The 16,542-nt window shown below is 43.7% G+C and overlaps 1 long non-coding RNA gene across 2 annotated transcripts; it reads right to left on the bottom strand.

Moving 5' to 3' along the window:
- Positions 1 to 9,676: 9,676 nt before the first annotated feature.
- On the bottom strand, positions 9,677 to 11,591 carry LOC145168793 (uncharacterized). 2 transcript variants are annotated; one of them, XR_013742110.1, is made up of 3 exons: positions 11,522 to 11,591; positions 10,782 to 10,832; positions 9,677 to 9,694 (listed from the first exon to the last, which is right to left on the bottom strand). It is a non-coding gene; the product is annotated as an uncharacterized LOC145168793 (long non-coding RNA). The 2 variants fall into 2 exon arrangements; XR_013742109.1 differs by lacking the exon at positions 9,677 to 9,694 and adding an exon at positions 10,423 to 10,484.
- Between the last annotated feature and the right edge of the window lie 4,951 nt (positions 11,592 to 16,542).

Here is a 16,542-nt window from a genome sequence, read left to right as displayed (position 1 = left end):
TTTCGTTAAAAAAAATTCAATTTTTTTTTCTTAAATAGATATATGCTCGGCTTTAACGGTTTTATATTTTTTTCGTTTTTTTTTAAATATCGTTTTTTTTTAAAAATCGTTTTTTTTGTTTTTTTTAATATCTTTACTACATACTTGAAGATAGTAGGGTTTTTTTTTTTAACTAAATATCGTTTTGAGTTTATAATGTTTAACAATTATAAAATTTTAAATAAGAAGAATATTAAGGATTATAATATTTTCCATTCATACTTTTTTTTTAATCATATTACTTTTGGATCATAAAATTTTGGATCATGGTATTTTGAATCATTACGATATTATGCATCATACATTTTTTGATCATATTGATTTGGATCATTTTAATTTGGATCATAATATATTGAATTAAATAAAGTTTTTGTTCAATACAATATTTTGATCATTATAATTTTTGAATAATTTAATTTTGAATCATAAAAAAGTATAATAATTAAGTATCATTAAATATTTGAATCAAAAAATTTTAGATCATAACAAATTAAGGATCATAAGCATATTGAATCATAATAATTCAAAGACAAAACTTCAAAAATGGTCCCTGTGGTTTTCGAATATTTGAAGTTTAGTCCCTAATTTTTAAAAACCTCACAGATGGTCCCTGTGGTTTCAAAACTTTTAACAAATGGTCATTTTCGCTAACTCTGTTACCTTTTGGCCGTTAATTGAAGGACATTTTTGTCATTTCACTACCACATGGACCATTTATGAAGTTTTGCCTTATTTAAAAAAAAGAAAAAATATAATTATTTAATATTAAAGGATCTCTCTCTCTCTCTCTCTCTCTCTCTCCATCGGTGCACATATTTGACGTCAAATTAACGGAAACAAAAAGAAAAACCAAGCTCACCGTAGAAACAAAGTTCGCCAGAGTTCATATCTTTCAGTGTTGCCAGAAGGATGAGAAGCAACCACGAACAAGAAAAATGCATCCAACCCAAGCATTACTCACGACATTAGCCCCATGAACAAAACAAACATCACACACTCTCTTTGCCAATGTCGCTTCTAGAGAACACGAATGTATCATTCTTATTCTCCCAATAATTTCAACATTGCTAGAAAGAGCATCCAAGAAAGGACACACAGTTCATTTCTACAAAGAACCAGCTCAACAAGTTGCCCCAACCGCGAATACAGGAGCGAGCCGCACTTGCTATGGATGCGGAGAAACAGGGCACATTAAGAGGGATTGCCCGAAAACAAGGAATGCAGGGGGAGTAGGAAGAGTACGGACAATGGGACAGGAGGAGGCAATAGCAAACCCAACCGTGGTCACGAATACGTTTCTCCTCAATGACTCTTATGCATGCATACTGTTTGATAGTGGAGCGGAGAGGAGTTTTATGAGCCACCAGTTTAAACATTTACTCAATCAAACACCAAAATCATTAAACGAAACATTCACCGTTGAAATGGCAAATGGACAGACGGGAAACACTAACAACATATACGTAGACTATACCCTCTCACTAAACAATCGTTCTTTTCAAATCAATCTCATGCCAGTCTCAATAAAAAGTTTCGATGTCATCATCGGCATGGATTGGCTATGTCCCCATCGTGCTGATATTCTATCTACGAGAAGGCCATTCATCTTAATCTGCCAAATGGCGAAACCCTCGTCATTTACGGCGATAAACCCAATACGAACCTTCGCATCATTTCCTGCGTCAAGGCTCGGAAATACTTTCGCAAAGAATACCACGTATTCTTGGCACATGTCGTGAATGAAAAGCAAGAAGTAAAAGACCTCAAGAGCATTCCTGAAGTCTGTAATTTTCCTGACGTATTTCCTGAGGATCTTCCAGGAGTACCTCCTATGCGACAAGTCGAATTTAGAATCGATCTTATTCCTGGAGCTACCCCAGTAGCCAAATCACCGTATCGTCTAGCCCCAGCTGAGATGTAGGAATTATCCAACCAACTAAATGAACTACTCAGTAAGGGATTCATACAACCGAGCTTCTCACCTTGGGGAGCACCAGTCCTATTCGTAAAGAAGAAGGATGGATCTTTCTGAATGTGCATCGACTATCGCGAACTAAACAAGCTCACCGTTAAGAACCGATACCCACTACCACGAATAGACGACTTGTTCGATCAACTCCAAGGAGAAAACTAATTTTCAAAGATCGACCTGGGATCTGGATATCACCAATTACGAGTCCAGGAAAGCGATGTTCCCAAAATGGCATTACAAACACGTTATGGTCACTACGAATTTGTGGTGATGCCCTTCGGACTAACCAATGCACTTGCAGTGTTCATGGACTTAATGAACAGGGTATGCCGTCCTTTCGTAGACAAATTCGTGATTGTGTTCATAGACGATATACTCATCTACTCGCGAGGCAAGGAGGAGCATAGTCAACACCTTCGACAGGTCTTGGAAACATTGCGAGCGGAAAAGCTTTATGCGAAGTTCTCAAAATGCGAATTTTGGATCCGGAAAGTAGATTTCCTAGGTCACGTGGTCAGTCAAGAAGGAATACACGTGGACCCCTCCAAAATTAAAGTAATCAAGAACTGGTTAGCACCAAAAATGCCCATAGAAATCCGTCAATTCTTGGGTCTTGCTGTCTATTACCGTAGAGTCATACAAAACTTCTCAAGGATCGCTAAACCACTTACTACCCTGACTCAGAAGGGTGTAACCTTCAACTGGTGAGAGAAACTAGAAACTACATTCCAAACTCTGAAGCAAGCTCTGTGCAGCGCGCCTATTCTGTCTCTTCCAGAAGGGACAGAAGACTTCGTTGTATATTGCGATGCATCCAATCAAGGACTGGGATGTGTACTTATGCAGCGAGGAAAAGTTATCGCCTTTGGCTCACAACAACTAAAAACTCACGAGGTCAACTACACTACTCATGACCTTGAACTGGGAGCAATAGTGTTTGCTCTAAAGATCTGGAGACACTACCTCTACGGCACGAAGTGCACCATCTTTACAGACCACAAAAGTCTTCAACAGATATTCGATCAGAAGGAGCTGAATATGAGACAACGACGATGGGTAGAACTACTCAATGATTACGAATGCGAAATTCGTTATCATCCCGGCAAAGCCTATGTAGTAGCAGATGCCCTCAATCGTAAAGAGCACTCGGGTCGCAGAGTAAAAGCACTAACCATGAATATCCATTCCCACCTATCAACACAAATCAAAGAAGCTTAATTGGAAGCCCTGAAACCAGAGAACGTGACCGGTGAAGCCCTAAGGGGAATGGATAAAAACTTAGAAACCAAGGGTGACGGAGTTCGTTATCTCATGAATCGGATCTGGACACCGAAGTTTGGTGGATTCAGAGAAGTTGTCATGAACGAAGCACACAAGACTCGATACTCTGTTCATCCAAGTTCAGACAAGATGTGTAACGCCCAAAAATTTCAAACAATTTTTCACATTTTAAAAACATAATTTCATTCACAATATTATAAAGATCTCATTGTATCACATAACACTCCAGAAAACATATCCCAAGATCACAAGTATAAAAAGCTCCTCATGTGTGTACTGATCATGCCGGCGCCTTCCCGCGATCCTCACTGGTACCTGAAACACATAACACAACACTGTAAGCATAAATGCTTAGTGAGTTCCCCAAAATACCACATGTAACACATATTAGCCACTCGAGGCTATAACTCTGTGGACCCTCCGGTCCTAACTCTGTGGACCCTCTGGTCCTAACTCTATGAACCTTCTGGTTCTAACTCTGTAACTCTGGAATACACACAACATATATCACATAGAAATAATACAATGCAACACCTCACATACATAACATACAAGATACTCTATCACATAGCTCTATTACCACTCAAGGTAAAGTATAGTGAGAAGACTCACCTCGGGTGACTCGGTAAATCTCGAACTCTGAATTACTGCGCTAGCCTTCGCCTAATCACATAAATAGTTACTCTAATTAATACAACTTCTAAAGGCTAGGTCAACCCCTCTCTATAAGTTCTCTAAGAAGGGCAAAAGACCAATCTGCCCCTCTAATGGCTCATAAGACCAACCACTGACTAAACCCTAAAAGTCAACAAAAGTCAACGATCAACATTGACCGGACTCGCCGAGTGGACTAGAGTGACTCGGCGAGTACATGTCTATACTCTACGTCCCTGGTCCTCCCTGGACTCGCTGGTCAACCCGGTGCTCCATGGGTCGTCACAGGTCGCGAGTCGCGGGGCAACCCGACTCGACTCGTCGAGTCCCTTATGGACTCGGTGAGTTCCTCCCATGAAAACCCTCAAAAGATCTCTTGAGGTCAGATCTGCTTCACCAAACAGTAGATCCATCCTTTTAACACTCAAAAGTCACGTAAAGGTGCAACCTTTACGTGCATGCATCCCAAATCAAGCCTCAAATGGAGAAATAACACTAGAAATGGCAACCTAATCTCCAATCCTCCATGAATCAGCATAAAGCAGAGTGGGAAAGGTCATCTAGACCTCTATGGGTCCAGATCTGATGTCATAATCCCAAAGTGGACCTGATACTCTCTAGATCTTCCATAAAATGAGGGTAAAAACCCTAAAAGCAAGAAATCCATCAATATAACACGAAATGGGAAAGGTTTATACCTCTAAAGATGATACCACAAGACGATTAGCTCAGATCGAGTCCCCTTCACGTTCTAGATGTGTGCTCCTATCTTCCTTCAAGCCAAACCACACAAAAAGATGAAGAAATAGCCTCCTTTTGCTCTCAACTCTCTTACTGCTCTCTCTAGGGTTCCTCTGGGGTGCATTGGCCGCAAATGGAGGCCATAAAGGCCTTTAAATAGGGCTCAGGCCCCGAGGATTAGGGTTTCACTTAACAGCGCGGACTCGCCGAGTCCACGCATGGACTCGCCGAGTCCATTTATTTAATACAGTCAGCAAACGTCGTTCCTACTCGGCGAGTTTAAGCGTCTACTTGCCGAGTCCTTCTCTAATATTCAATAAAAATACATAAAATAAGATACCTGGGAATCCGGATGTTATAATTCTCCCCCACTAGAATCAGACTTCTCCCTCGAAGTCCTGCTCATCGAACAACTCTGGATGCTGCTCCCACATCTCCAACTCCGGCTCCCAGGTCAGCTCGGACCCTTTCTGATGTTGCCACTGGACCTGCACCAGGGGCACTTCCTTTTTCCTCAGAACCTTGATCTTCCGATCCCGGATCGCAATCGGCCTCTCAGCATAATTCAGGCTCGCATCCACCTGAATATCCTCCAATGACACCACCGCCGACTCGTCGGCTATACACTTCCTCAACTGGGACACGCGGAAGGTATTGTGAATCTGGCTCAACTCCACAGGTAGCTCCAGCCGATATGCTACCTTGCCCACCCTAGCGGTCACCCTGAACGGACCGATGTACCGGGGCCCCAACTTGCCCCTCTTCCTGAATCGAATCACTCCTTTCCAAGGAGATACCTTCAGGAGTACGAAATCTCCCACCTGGAACTCAAGATCGGATCGTCGCCTATCCGCGTAACTCTTCTGACGACTCTGGGCCGTCAGTAACCTCTGTCTAACCTGCTGTATTTGCTCTGTCGTCCGAAGCACTATCTCATTGCTACCCATCACACGCTGCCCTACCTCTCCCCATCATATGGGAGTCCGACACCTCCTCCCATACAACAACTCGAAGGGAGGCATACCAATACTCGAATGGTGGCTGTTGTTGTAGGAAAACTCAGCCAACGGCAGATACGTAACTCAGCCAACGGCAGATACGTATCCCAACTTCCTCCGAAGTCTAACACACATGCTCGGAGCATGTCCTCGAGCGTTTGAATCGTTCGCTCACTCTGTCCGTCCGTCTGGGGGTGGTAGGCGGTACTGAAATGCAATCTCGTACCCAACTCCTCGTGGAACTTCTTCCAGAACCTGGAAGTGAAACGTACATCTCGATCTGACACAATCGAGATCGGTACTCCATGACGCAATACCATCTCCCGCACATATGACTCTGCCAACCTCTCAGCAGAAGAGTCATCACTGATGGCAAGAAAATGCGCGCTCTTCGTCAGCCGATCGACGATCACCCAAATTGCATCGACACCCCTCGCGGTCCTCGGCAATTTGGTGATGAAATCCATGGAAATATGTTCCCACTTCCACTGGGGAATATCAAGCGGCTGCAACTTGCCATGCGGACGCTGGTGCTCGGCCTTAACCTTGCGACAGGTCAAGCACCTCTCAACAAACCACGCGACATCCCTCTTTATACAGGGCCACCAATAATCTTTCTTCAGGTCCAAATACATCTTAGTGGCCCCGGGATGGATCGAGAACCTCGATCTGTGCGCCTCCTCCATCAAAGTGATGCGCGTCCCGCCTGTATACGGCACCCAAACCCGACCCTGAAAGGTCATAAGCCCACAGCTATTGGTAACGAACTCAGGTGCCCGCCCAATCACCCGCTCCCTCTTGCGGTTCTCCGGTCTCACGGCCTCTGCCTGGGCCTTTCGAATGGTGTCCAACACCGGAGTCATCACAGTCAATCTCAAGCAAACATCTCGCATCGGGGCACTCTCCGCCCTACGGCTCAGGGCATCAGCTACAACGTTAGCTTTGCCCGGGTGGTACAGGATCTCACAATCGTAATCCTTTACCACGTCCAACCATCTCCTCTGGCGCATATTCAGGTTGGGCTGATCCATCAAATACTTCAAGCTCTTGTGGTCCGTGTATATGGTACACCGAACCCCATACAGATAGTGACGCCAGATCTTGAGAGCGAACACCACAGCCCCCAACTCCAAGTCATGAGTAGGATACCTCGTTTCATGAGGCTTCAGCTGCCTCGATGCGTATGCTATCACATGCCCCCTCTGCATAAGCACTGCACACAACCCTGATATCGATGTGTCACAATACACCACAAAATCCTCCATTCCCTCTGGAAGGGATAACACCGGGGCTTCGCACAACCTCTGGCGAAGAGTCTCAAACGAGGCCTGCTGCTCAGGACCCCATGAAAAAGTAACGCCCTTCCGGGTCAACCTGGTGAGAGGCACGACGATCTTGGAGAAATCTTTAATAAATCTCCTATAATAGCCGGCCAACCCCAGAAAACTCCTGATCTCGGTGGGGGTCCTCGGCACCTCCCAGCTCATTACCGCCTCAATCTTGACCGGATCGACCAATATCCCATTCTGATTAACGAGATGTCCCAGGAACTGGACCTCTCGCAACCAGAAATCACACTTGGAGAATTTGGCGTAAAGCCTCTCCGATCTCAGAACTCCGAGGATCTCCCTCAAATGCTCCTCATGCTGCTCTCTGGATCTCGAATACACCAATATGTCATCGATGAACACGATCACCGATCGATCCAACATCGATCTACACACCCTGTTCATGAGGTCCATGAATGTTGCTGGTGCATTGGTGAGCCCGAAGGGCATCACCACGAACTCGTAATGCCCATAACAAGTCCTGAACGCCGTCTTCTGGATATCCTCATCTCGCACTCTCATCTGATGATATCCAGACCTCAGATCAATCTTGGAGAACCAAGACGCTCCCTGCAACTGATCGAACATATCATCGATCCTCGGCAAAGGGTAACGGTTCTTGACCGTTAACTTGTTCAACTCCCGGTAGTCAATGCACATCCGGTGTGAACCATCCTTTTTCTTGACAAAAAGGATCGGCGCTCCCCACGGCGAGTTACTCGGCCGTATAAACCCCTTTCCCAGCAGCTCCTGAAGCTGCGAGGATAACTCCTGCATCTCTGGAGGTGCAAGGCGATAGGGGGCCTTGGCGACAGGCGCTGCCCCCGGAACCAAATCGATACGGAACTCCACCTGTCTCTCGGGAGGCACACCCGACAACTCCTCGGGGAAAACATCCAAGAACTCACGCACTATCGGGACCTCATCGACCGACCTCGGTCTCTCTGCACCTACTCTCGTATCCACCACATAAGCCACAAACCCACTACAGCCCTGCTGTAGACTCTGCCTCGCACTTGCGGCTGAACAAAATGCCGACCCAGAACGGGTACCCTCGCCATAAACTATAAGAACTCCCCCACTAGGGTCTCGTATGGTCACCAGTTGTCGCTCGCAGTCGATAACCGCTCCAAATCTGCTTAACCAGTCCATGCCCACGATGACATAGACATCTCCCATAGCAATCGGGACCAAATCAATCGGAAACTCAACGCCGAAGATCTCGAGTACACATCCTCGAATCACATCAGTGGCATACACTGCTCTCTCGTCAGCTATGGAAACTCACAAAGGTCGACTCAACGTCTCTCGACGAGTACTGATGTGCTGACTAAAGGCTAACGACACAAAAGACCAACTCGAACCCGAGTCAAATAACACCAAAGCAGGTACAGAACACACAAGAAATGTACCTACGCATAACACAATATAAGCATAACACCACAATCCAAAATAAGCAGATGAAAGAATACATACCAGCCACGACATCAGGCGCTGCGCGGACCTCCTCCGCTATCAACTGGAAGGCTCTCCAGCGAGCCTTTGGCGCCTCGGCCTTCACTGGCCGACTCTCCGTAACTCGCACGGCAGCAGGGACAGATCCCTGAGAAGCTCCCTGGGTCGACCCTCGCAACTGCGGACACTCTGCCTTCCGGTGTCCGGTCTGGTTGCAGTGAAAACAAACTGCAAACCCCTTGGGGCAATCCTTGGCCATGTGCCCCTCCTTGCCACACTTGTAGCAAGACCCTGCTCTACAAACTCCCTCGTGACCCTTGCCGCACTTGCCACAAGTGCGGCCCTTCTGGTTCCCTGATCTCGAATCGGCGGGCTTGGCCCGCTTGGCTGCCGGCTGGGACTGTGCCGGTCGCCGATCTCTCCCCTGAGACTCCGCCTCCTCTCTAGCCTGAGTCTCTAGCTCTATCTCCCTCTTCCGGGCATTTGCCTGAAGCTCAGCAAATATCCGGTATGACGAGTTCGCCACGAACTCTCGTATGTCCCTCCTCAGAATACTCAGATACCGACTCATACGTGCCTGCTCGGTAGACACGTGCTCAGGGCAAAACATCGCCCTCTCATGGAACATCCTGGTGATCACAGTAACAGACTCAGTACCCTACTTGAGGGTCAGAAACTCCTGGGCCAAACGTTCCCTCTCCACCGGGGGAACGTACTCATCACGAAACATAGCGGTGAACCTCTCCCAGGTTACTGCGGCAGACTCTGCAGGTGTGTAGTGCGCCGTCACAAACTTCCACCAGTCCTTCGCTCCCAAGCGAAGCTGGTTCAGCGCGAACCGAACTCTCAGATGCTCCGGACAAGAACACATATAAAAGCATCCCTCAATATCAGAAACCCATCTCATCGCAGCAATCGGATCCTGCGTCCCATCAAACTCTGGTGGCTTCGTGTTGCTGAACTCTCGGTACAGCAACGAGTCACCCCCCTGCGGCCTGGCAGCAGTGACGGCTGCGGTGGCCGCAGCAACAGCAGCCTCAGTGAGAGCAGCGTACCGCTCATCAAAAGTCTCGATCAACGTGGTCTTGATAGACCCGAACATCTCTGGTATCTCAGCTCGGATGGCCGCGGCCACCTCCTCGTGAATCAGCCTACGGATCTCCTCATCACTGGTACCACTGGTACCACTGCCCCCTGGGTGATGGCGGGTCCCAACCATGATGTCTCTGAAATACAACACAAAAGGAATCAGAGACTCGCTCGAGTATATTCGCACTCGATACTCGACCCTACTTGCTCTCATAGTACCCAAAGGATTCTTACTTAGAGTGCGCACTGCTCCGGTGTCTTCAGTAGTACGGGCCCAATACTACCGTCCACAATGCATCAGTATTCACCCTAAGTCCTCCTCCTTGGATCCCAGGTCACCAGTACTCCATATCTCACTAAACTCAGGCTACTCTCTAGTAAACCACTTATAAGTTTCTCGCTGCTACCTACTTACTCTTGAGGCATCTCATAGTAGCAGTAACTCCTAGGCTAAGGCATCACAGATCAGGCCACTCTAGTCCTAATAGTAATACCTAGCCTACTCTAGCATGCATAGCATATCACATAATATCTCATAACGCATAATGTAAGGGTATTTTAGGAAATCACCGTTCGGGCGCTGGCTGATCGTACACACTGCTCTGCTCTGCTTGTTTCAAATCTTTTTACTCTTTTTAGAAAAATTTGTTCTATTTTGAAAAATTTTCCTCAAATCCTCAGTTTGAGTTCAAATGCGCTTGACGGTGCATCCGAATCCCTCAAACCAAGGCTCTGATACCAACTTGTAACACCCAAATTTTTCAAACAATTTTTCACATTTTAAAAACATAATTTCATTCACAACATTATAAAGATCTCATTGTATCACATAACACTCCAGAAAACATATCCCAAGATCACAAGTATAAAAAGCTCCTCATGTGTGTACTGATCATGCCGGCGCCTTCCCGCGATCCTCACTGGTACCTGAAACACATAACACAACACTGTAAGCATAAATGCTTAGTGAGTTCCCCAAAATACCACATGTAACATATATTAGCCACTCGAGGCTATAACTCTGTGGACCCTCCGGTCCTAACTCTCTGGACCCTCTGGTCCTAACTCTATGAACCTTCTGGTTCTAACTCTGTAACTCTGGAATACACACAAAATATATCACATAGAAATAATACAGTGCAACACCTCACATACATAACATATAAGATACTCTATCACATAGCTCTATTACCACTCAAGGTAAAGTATAGTGAGAAGACTCACCTCGGGTGACTCGGTAAATCTCGAACTCTGAATTACTGCGCTAGCCTTCGCCTAATCACATAAATAATTACTCTAATTAATACAACTTCTAAAGGCTAGGTCAACCCCTCTTTATAAGTTCTCTAAGAAGGGCAAAAGACTAATCTGCCCCTCTAATGGCTCATAAGACCAACCACTGACTAAACCCTAAAAGTCAACAAAAGTCAACGGTCAACATTGACTAGACTCGCCTAGTGCACTAGAGTGACTCGGCGAGTACATGTCTGTACTCTACGTCCCTGGTCCTCCCTGGACTCGCTGGTCAACCCGGTGCTCCATGGGTCGTCACAGGTCGCGAGTCGTGGGGCAACCCGACTCGACTCGTCGAGTCCCTTATGGACTCGGCGAGTTCCTCCCATGAAAACCCTCAAAAGATCTCTTGAGGTCAGATCTGCTTCACCAAACAGTAGATCCATCCTTTTAACACTCAAAAGTCACGTAAAGGTGCAACCTTTACGTGCATGCATCCCAAATCAAGCCTCAAATGGAGAAATAACACTAGAAATGGCAACCTAGTCTCCAATCCTCCATGAATCAGCATAAAGGAGAGTGGGAAAGGTCCTCTGGACCTCTATGGGTCCAGATCTGATGTCATAATCCTAAAGTGGACCTCATACTCTCTAGATCTTCCATAAAATGAGGGTAAAAACCCTAAAAGCAAGAAATCCATCAATATAACACGAAATGGGAAAGGTTTATACCTCCAAAGATGATACCACAAGATGATTAGCTCAGATCCAGTCCCCTTCACGTTCTAGATGTGTGCTCCTATCTTCCTTCAAGCCAAACCACACAAAAAGATGAAGAAATAGCCTCCTTTTGCTCTCAACTCTCTTACTGCTCTCTCTAGGGTTCCTCTGGGGTGCATTGGCCGCAAATGGAGGCCATAAAGGCCTTTAAATAGGGCTCAGGCCCCGAGGATTAGGGTTTCACTTAACAGCGCGGACTCGCCGAGTCCACGCATGGACTCGCCGAGTCCATTCATTTAATACAGTCAGCAAACGTCGTTCCTACTCGGCGAGTTTAAGCGTCTACTCGCCGAGTCCCTCTCTAATATTCAATAAAAATACATAAAATAAGATACCTGGGAATCCGGATGTTCCAAGATGTATCTAGACCTCAAGCAATTGTATTGGTGGCCGAACATGAAAGCAGAAATTGCTACCTACGTGGGCAAGTGTCTGACTTGTGCCAAAGTAATAGTAGAATACCAAAAGCCCTCATGTTTTATTACAACAAGCAGAAATACCCGAGTGGAAATAGGAAATAATTACAATGGATTTCATAACCAAGTTACCCAAGACAACAGGTGGACTCGACACAATCTGGGTAATCATCGACCAATTAACCAAGTCCGCACACTTCCTACCAATCAAAGAAACAGACAAGATGGAAAAACTGACCAGAACATACATCAGGGAAATAGTGTGATTACATGGAATACCAATATCTATTATCTCTGACAGAGATAGTCGATTTACCTCTCGGTTCTGGCAGTCACTTCAAAAATCCTTGGGAACTAGGTTGGACTTGAGTACAGCCTACCACCCACAAACAGACGGGTAGAGTGAGAGAACTATCCAGAAACTAGAAGACATGCTGAGAGCTTGTGTGATCGACTTTGGTAAAGCATGGGATAACCATTTACCACTTGTCGAGTTCTCATATAACAACAGTTATCACACCAGCATCAAGGCTGCTCCATTTGAAGCCCTCTATGGCCGCAAGTACAGATCACCTCTGTACTGGGCGTAAGTGGGTGATACACAGTTAGCTAAAGGACAAGTTCTTGACAACACTCTAACTGGTCCGGAGATCATCTGGGAAACTACCGAGAAGATTGTTCAAATTTGTGAACGACTGAAAGGCTCTCTAGATCGACAAAAGAGCTACGCAGACAGGAGACGAAAACCCTTGGAATTTCAGGTTGGCGACCGTGTTCTGTTAAAGGTCTCACCCTGGAAGGGCATGATACGCTTTGGAAAGCGTGGAAAACTAAATCCAAGGTACATCGGACCATTTGAAATCCTCGCAAGGATTGGTCCTGTAGCTTATAAACTTCAACTACCTTAAGAACTTAGTAATATACACCCTACGTTCCACGTGTCTAATCTCAAGAAATGTTTGTCAGACGAAACTCTGATTATCCTACTCGATGAAATCGTGATTGACGAAAGTCTACACTTTGTGGAAGAACCAGTGGAAATCATGGATAGGGAAGTCAAACGAACGAAACAAAGTCGCATACCAATAGTGAAGGTTCGCTGGAATGCTAAGCGGGAACCTGAATTCACTTGGGAGCGAGGAGACCAGATGCAACAAAATTACCCGCATCTTTTCCCTAGTCCATGAGTACACACTTTAGAATTAATTACGAGATGAAATTCCCTCTAACGGGGGGATGATGTAACAACCCGTTGTTTTGAATTAATAAAAGTCTAGACTACAACTATGTATAAGTAAATTCACAACCTAACTTGTTGTTATAGGAACTTTTAATGCCAAGAGTGCATGCTTATTTAAACTTAAGCTAAATTATGGTATTATAAATAAACATAAGTTGAAAGACTAAGGGTTTAAAATATAAATAAACCTCATATATGTGTTTTCGCCCAAAGTAATTAAATGAATATAGGGTTTACGGTTTGGAAATGTTCCAAGTTGGTGTTTTCGTTGACCAAAATCCGAAAACACCCCATTCATGAATGCCAAATTCGTAAACACCCCTTCTAGAAGACCCAATTCCGAAAACCCTTTTCACCTTGACCTTAAATCCGAAAAGTCCCTTCCATTTTGACTTTAGGGGCGAAAACCCAATAAGGAGGCCCATTATGAAGCGTAAACCCTCTTCCTTGTGGACCTTAAGGGGTGAAAACTCATTACTTGGAGTTAAGAGATCCGAAAACCCCTTAATATATAATGTTCATCCGAAAACACTCCTAAATATTTTGATATCTTATCCTTAATTCAACTTCCCAATGTGATTTGATTCAGTTACCAATGTAAACGTCAACTCAACCTCCTCATTAAGTTTCCTTCATATATAAGGTGTATTTTAGAGCATTTCTTCATTTATCACATCCAGTAAACAAGAACAACCCCATTCTCTCTCAAATAGCAAACCACATTTCTTACCTCTCAAGCTTAAAAGTTAACAACTCCAGGAGAAAGCCTTCTTCCATATAACTATAGCTATAAGTTTTGTAGGCATTCTCCATTGATTTAGTAGTTACTCAACACATGAATTCTTGACTTTTCAAATATTCACACATTATTATGTGTTTAAACATTAGGGTACGGTTATCGTTTTGTGTCCTAAATCGAAGTTCACAGTTTCTATTCCGTTATCAACCCCGTTATCACACTCAAGGTGAGTCCATACCCCTACATTTTCATAACTTTTGCTATGTTTTAGGGGGAGAATACAAGTAAAACACAAGAAATTTGTGTTACTATACAAATTATTGTTTTATATTTTATTACGTTAAAGTATCTTTACGTAGAAATATCAAACATGCGGAACAACATTATTACCAAATTTACAAACGATTACATGCAAAACACGTTCAAACGAAACAGTTATCATTTTCAACGGAATAATATCTTTTAAAATATATTAAGTATAGTTTGAGGAACATTTACATCATTTTACCCTTTCAGGGGAAAGAAACGATTATATAAATATACGATTATTTTTATATATTATAAACATAACGAAAGGAGTAACAATTTCATGTATGAATACTTTCATTAACAAAACACGTATCTAGTTGGAAATTTGTGAGTCATTCGTCTTCATCGTACCTACCAAAGGTATCCATGGAAGTCCTGTTTTATAACCAGAGTCTCCTCCTGGAGAGCGTGATACTTGTGTATAGATCTATACGGGACTGATGATCCCGCACCGTGGCTGTTAGCTACAGCACGACCGGCAGGTTATGGGTGACAAACGTCATATCATTTCGACGCCTGAAGAACGTCGAGGCAGGCAATTCATTAATAATACGGTTATGAAAACTCACATGATAAACGGCAATACGTTATTTTTACGTGAAATCGATAATACGTTTATTTTACGTAAATACCCAGCTCTTCAAACGGTTTTATTCACGAATAAAACTACATGTTATTAAATTAAGTATGACATTTATACTTGTACTTTCGGTCTGGAAACAATATAAGACTACAGTTCAGTTTACAAATCAGCTTTACGGAAAATATAGGATTTTTCGGGATAGATACAATTACTTTACAAACAAACAGTTTACAAATCAGCTTTACGGAAAATATAGGATTTTTCGGGATAGATACGATTACTTTACAGATAAACAGTTTACAGATCAGCTTTATGGAAAATATAGGGTTTTTTTCTGGGTTAAACACTCTCATTTTACAAACAAACGAATTACAACTCATTTTATAGAAAATATCGGATTTTCTAGAAACAAACGTGATTTCATCTCATTGAATGGCATGCATTTATTCATACAAATGCTTATGAACTCACCAACTTAAATGTTGACACTTTTTCTCAAATAACTTGTATTCTCAGGAAATCATTAAAAACAGGTTATCAACAGCTTTTGAAGATTTGACGCTAGAGTGTTAATCAAAACTTTTAACATCATATTGTAATTGACATTTTGGAAACATGTAACGCATACAATGATGTAACTTTTCAATTATGTATATGATGGTTGTGTTTTCTTGCTTTACTATTCAATTGTTATGATACTGCACATGATGTCCTCCGCCCCCGAACATTTCCGCCGTTCAGGTTTGGGGTGTGACAGATTGGTATCAGAGAACTGTTTATAGTGAACTAAGTATATCGAACCATATGATATACAACTATAAATTAAATGGGACTAAAATACACTGACCAAGAGTTATACTTTTTAAAATATATTAATATTTTTCTAAAAAGTATACATGCATACATTCATACTAAGAACAGTATCATAATAATAACAAAACAAAAGTATTCAAGATCCGTTGAGCACTACGAGTACGTCTGAGAGTATGTAATCAGGTCTGGAATGAATATAGCCTGATCAACTATATTCATTCGAGAGGTGACCAACATATGCTTTTAATAGTCGTAGTGGGCAACAAATCTAAAAACTTACCAACCTCATAAACTCGAGAACCAAACATAAAATTTAAAAATACTATATGAGTATTTTTGTAATACATTTAACCACACACTCAAAGTCTCTATGTACCTCTTACCCCTATTTCCCGAATAGACTTTATGGCAGGATTCCACTTACCTGGAGATCCCTACTTTCCTAATCATGGAAACGAAGGTTGGATCGTGGAAGACCCAGAGGAAGATTCCGAAGAAGAGCCAAAGGAAGACGAAGATGAAGAGGATTCGGAAGGCACCGACTCAGATCCGGAGGTTTACAATCCACCGCAAGCTGTCCGGTACCGTGCAACCAGACAGAACTTTCATGGTCCAACGCCAAGATGGGCCACAGACTCACATAGATGGAGCCAAGAACAAGGCCAACGCCCTCCTTACAGGATGGAAAGAGGATTTTATAACCTCTTCAAAGAAGGTTCAGCCAACAGGGCTCTCCCGGTTATTGTTCTCCGCATCGCTAACCAAGGAGGACAGGCAAAAGAATCCACCAACCAAATCATGGAGGTTGGTGTTACCGCTGAGATTACCGCTGTCCGTCTTCGCCGTCTGGACAAAAACCATGATCAAACCAGG

The sequence above is a fragment of the Lactuca virosa genome, chromosome 4 (genome assembly GCF_052849685.1).
Source record: "Lactuca virosa cultivar CGN04683 chromosome 4, Lactuca_virosa_CGN04683_v6, whole genome shotgun sequence".
Taxonomy (NCBI): domain Eukaryota; kingdom Viridiplantae; phylum Streptophyta; class Magnoliopsida; order Asterales; family Asteraceae; genus Lactuca; species Lactuca virosa.
Note: the sequence above shows the minus strand (reverse complement) of the source record. Positions and strands in the feature narration are given on the sequence as shown.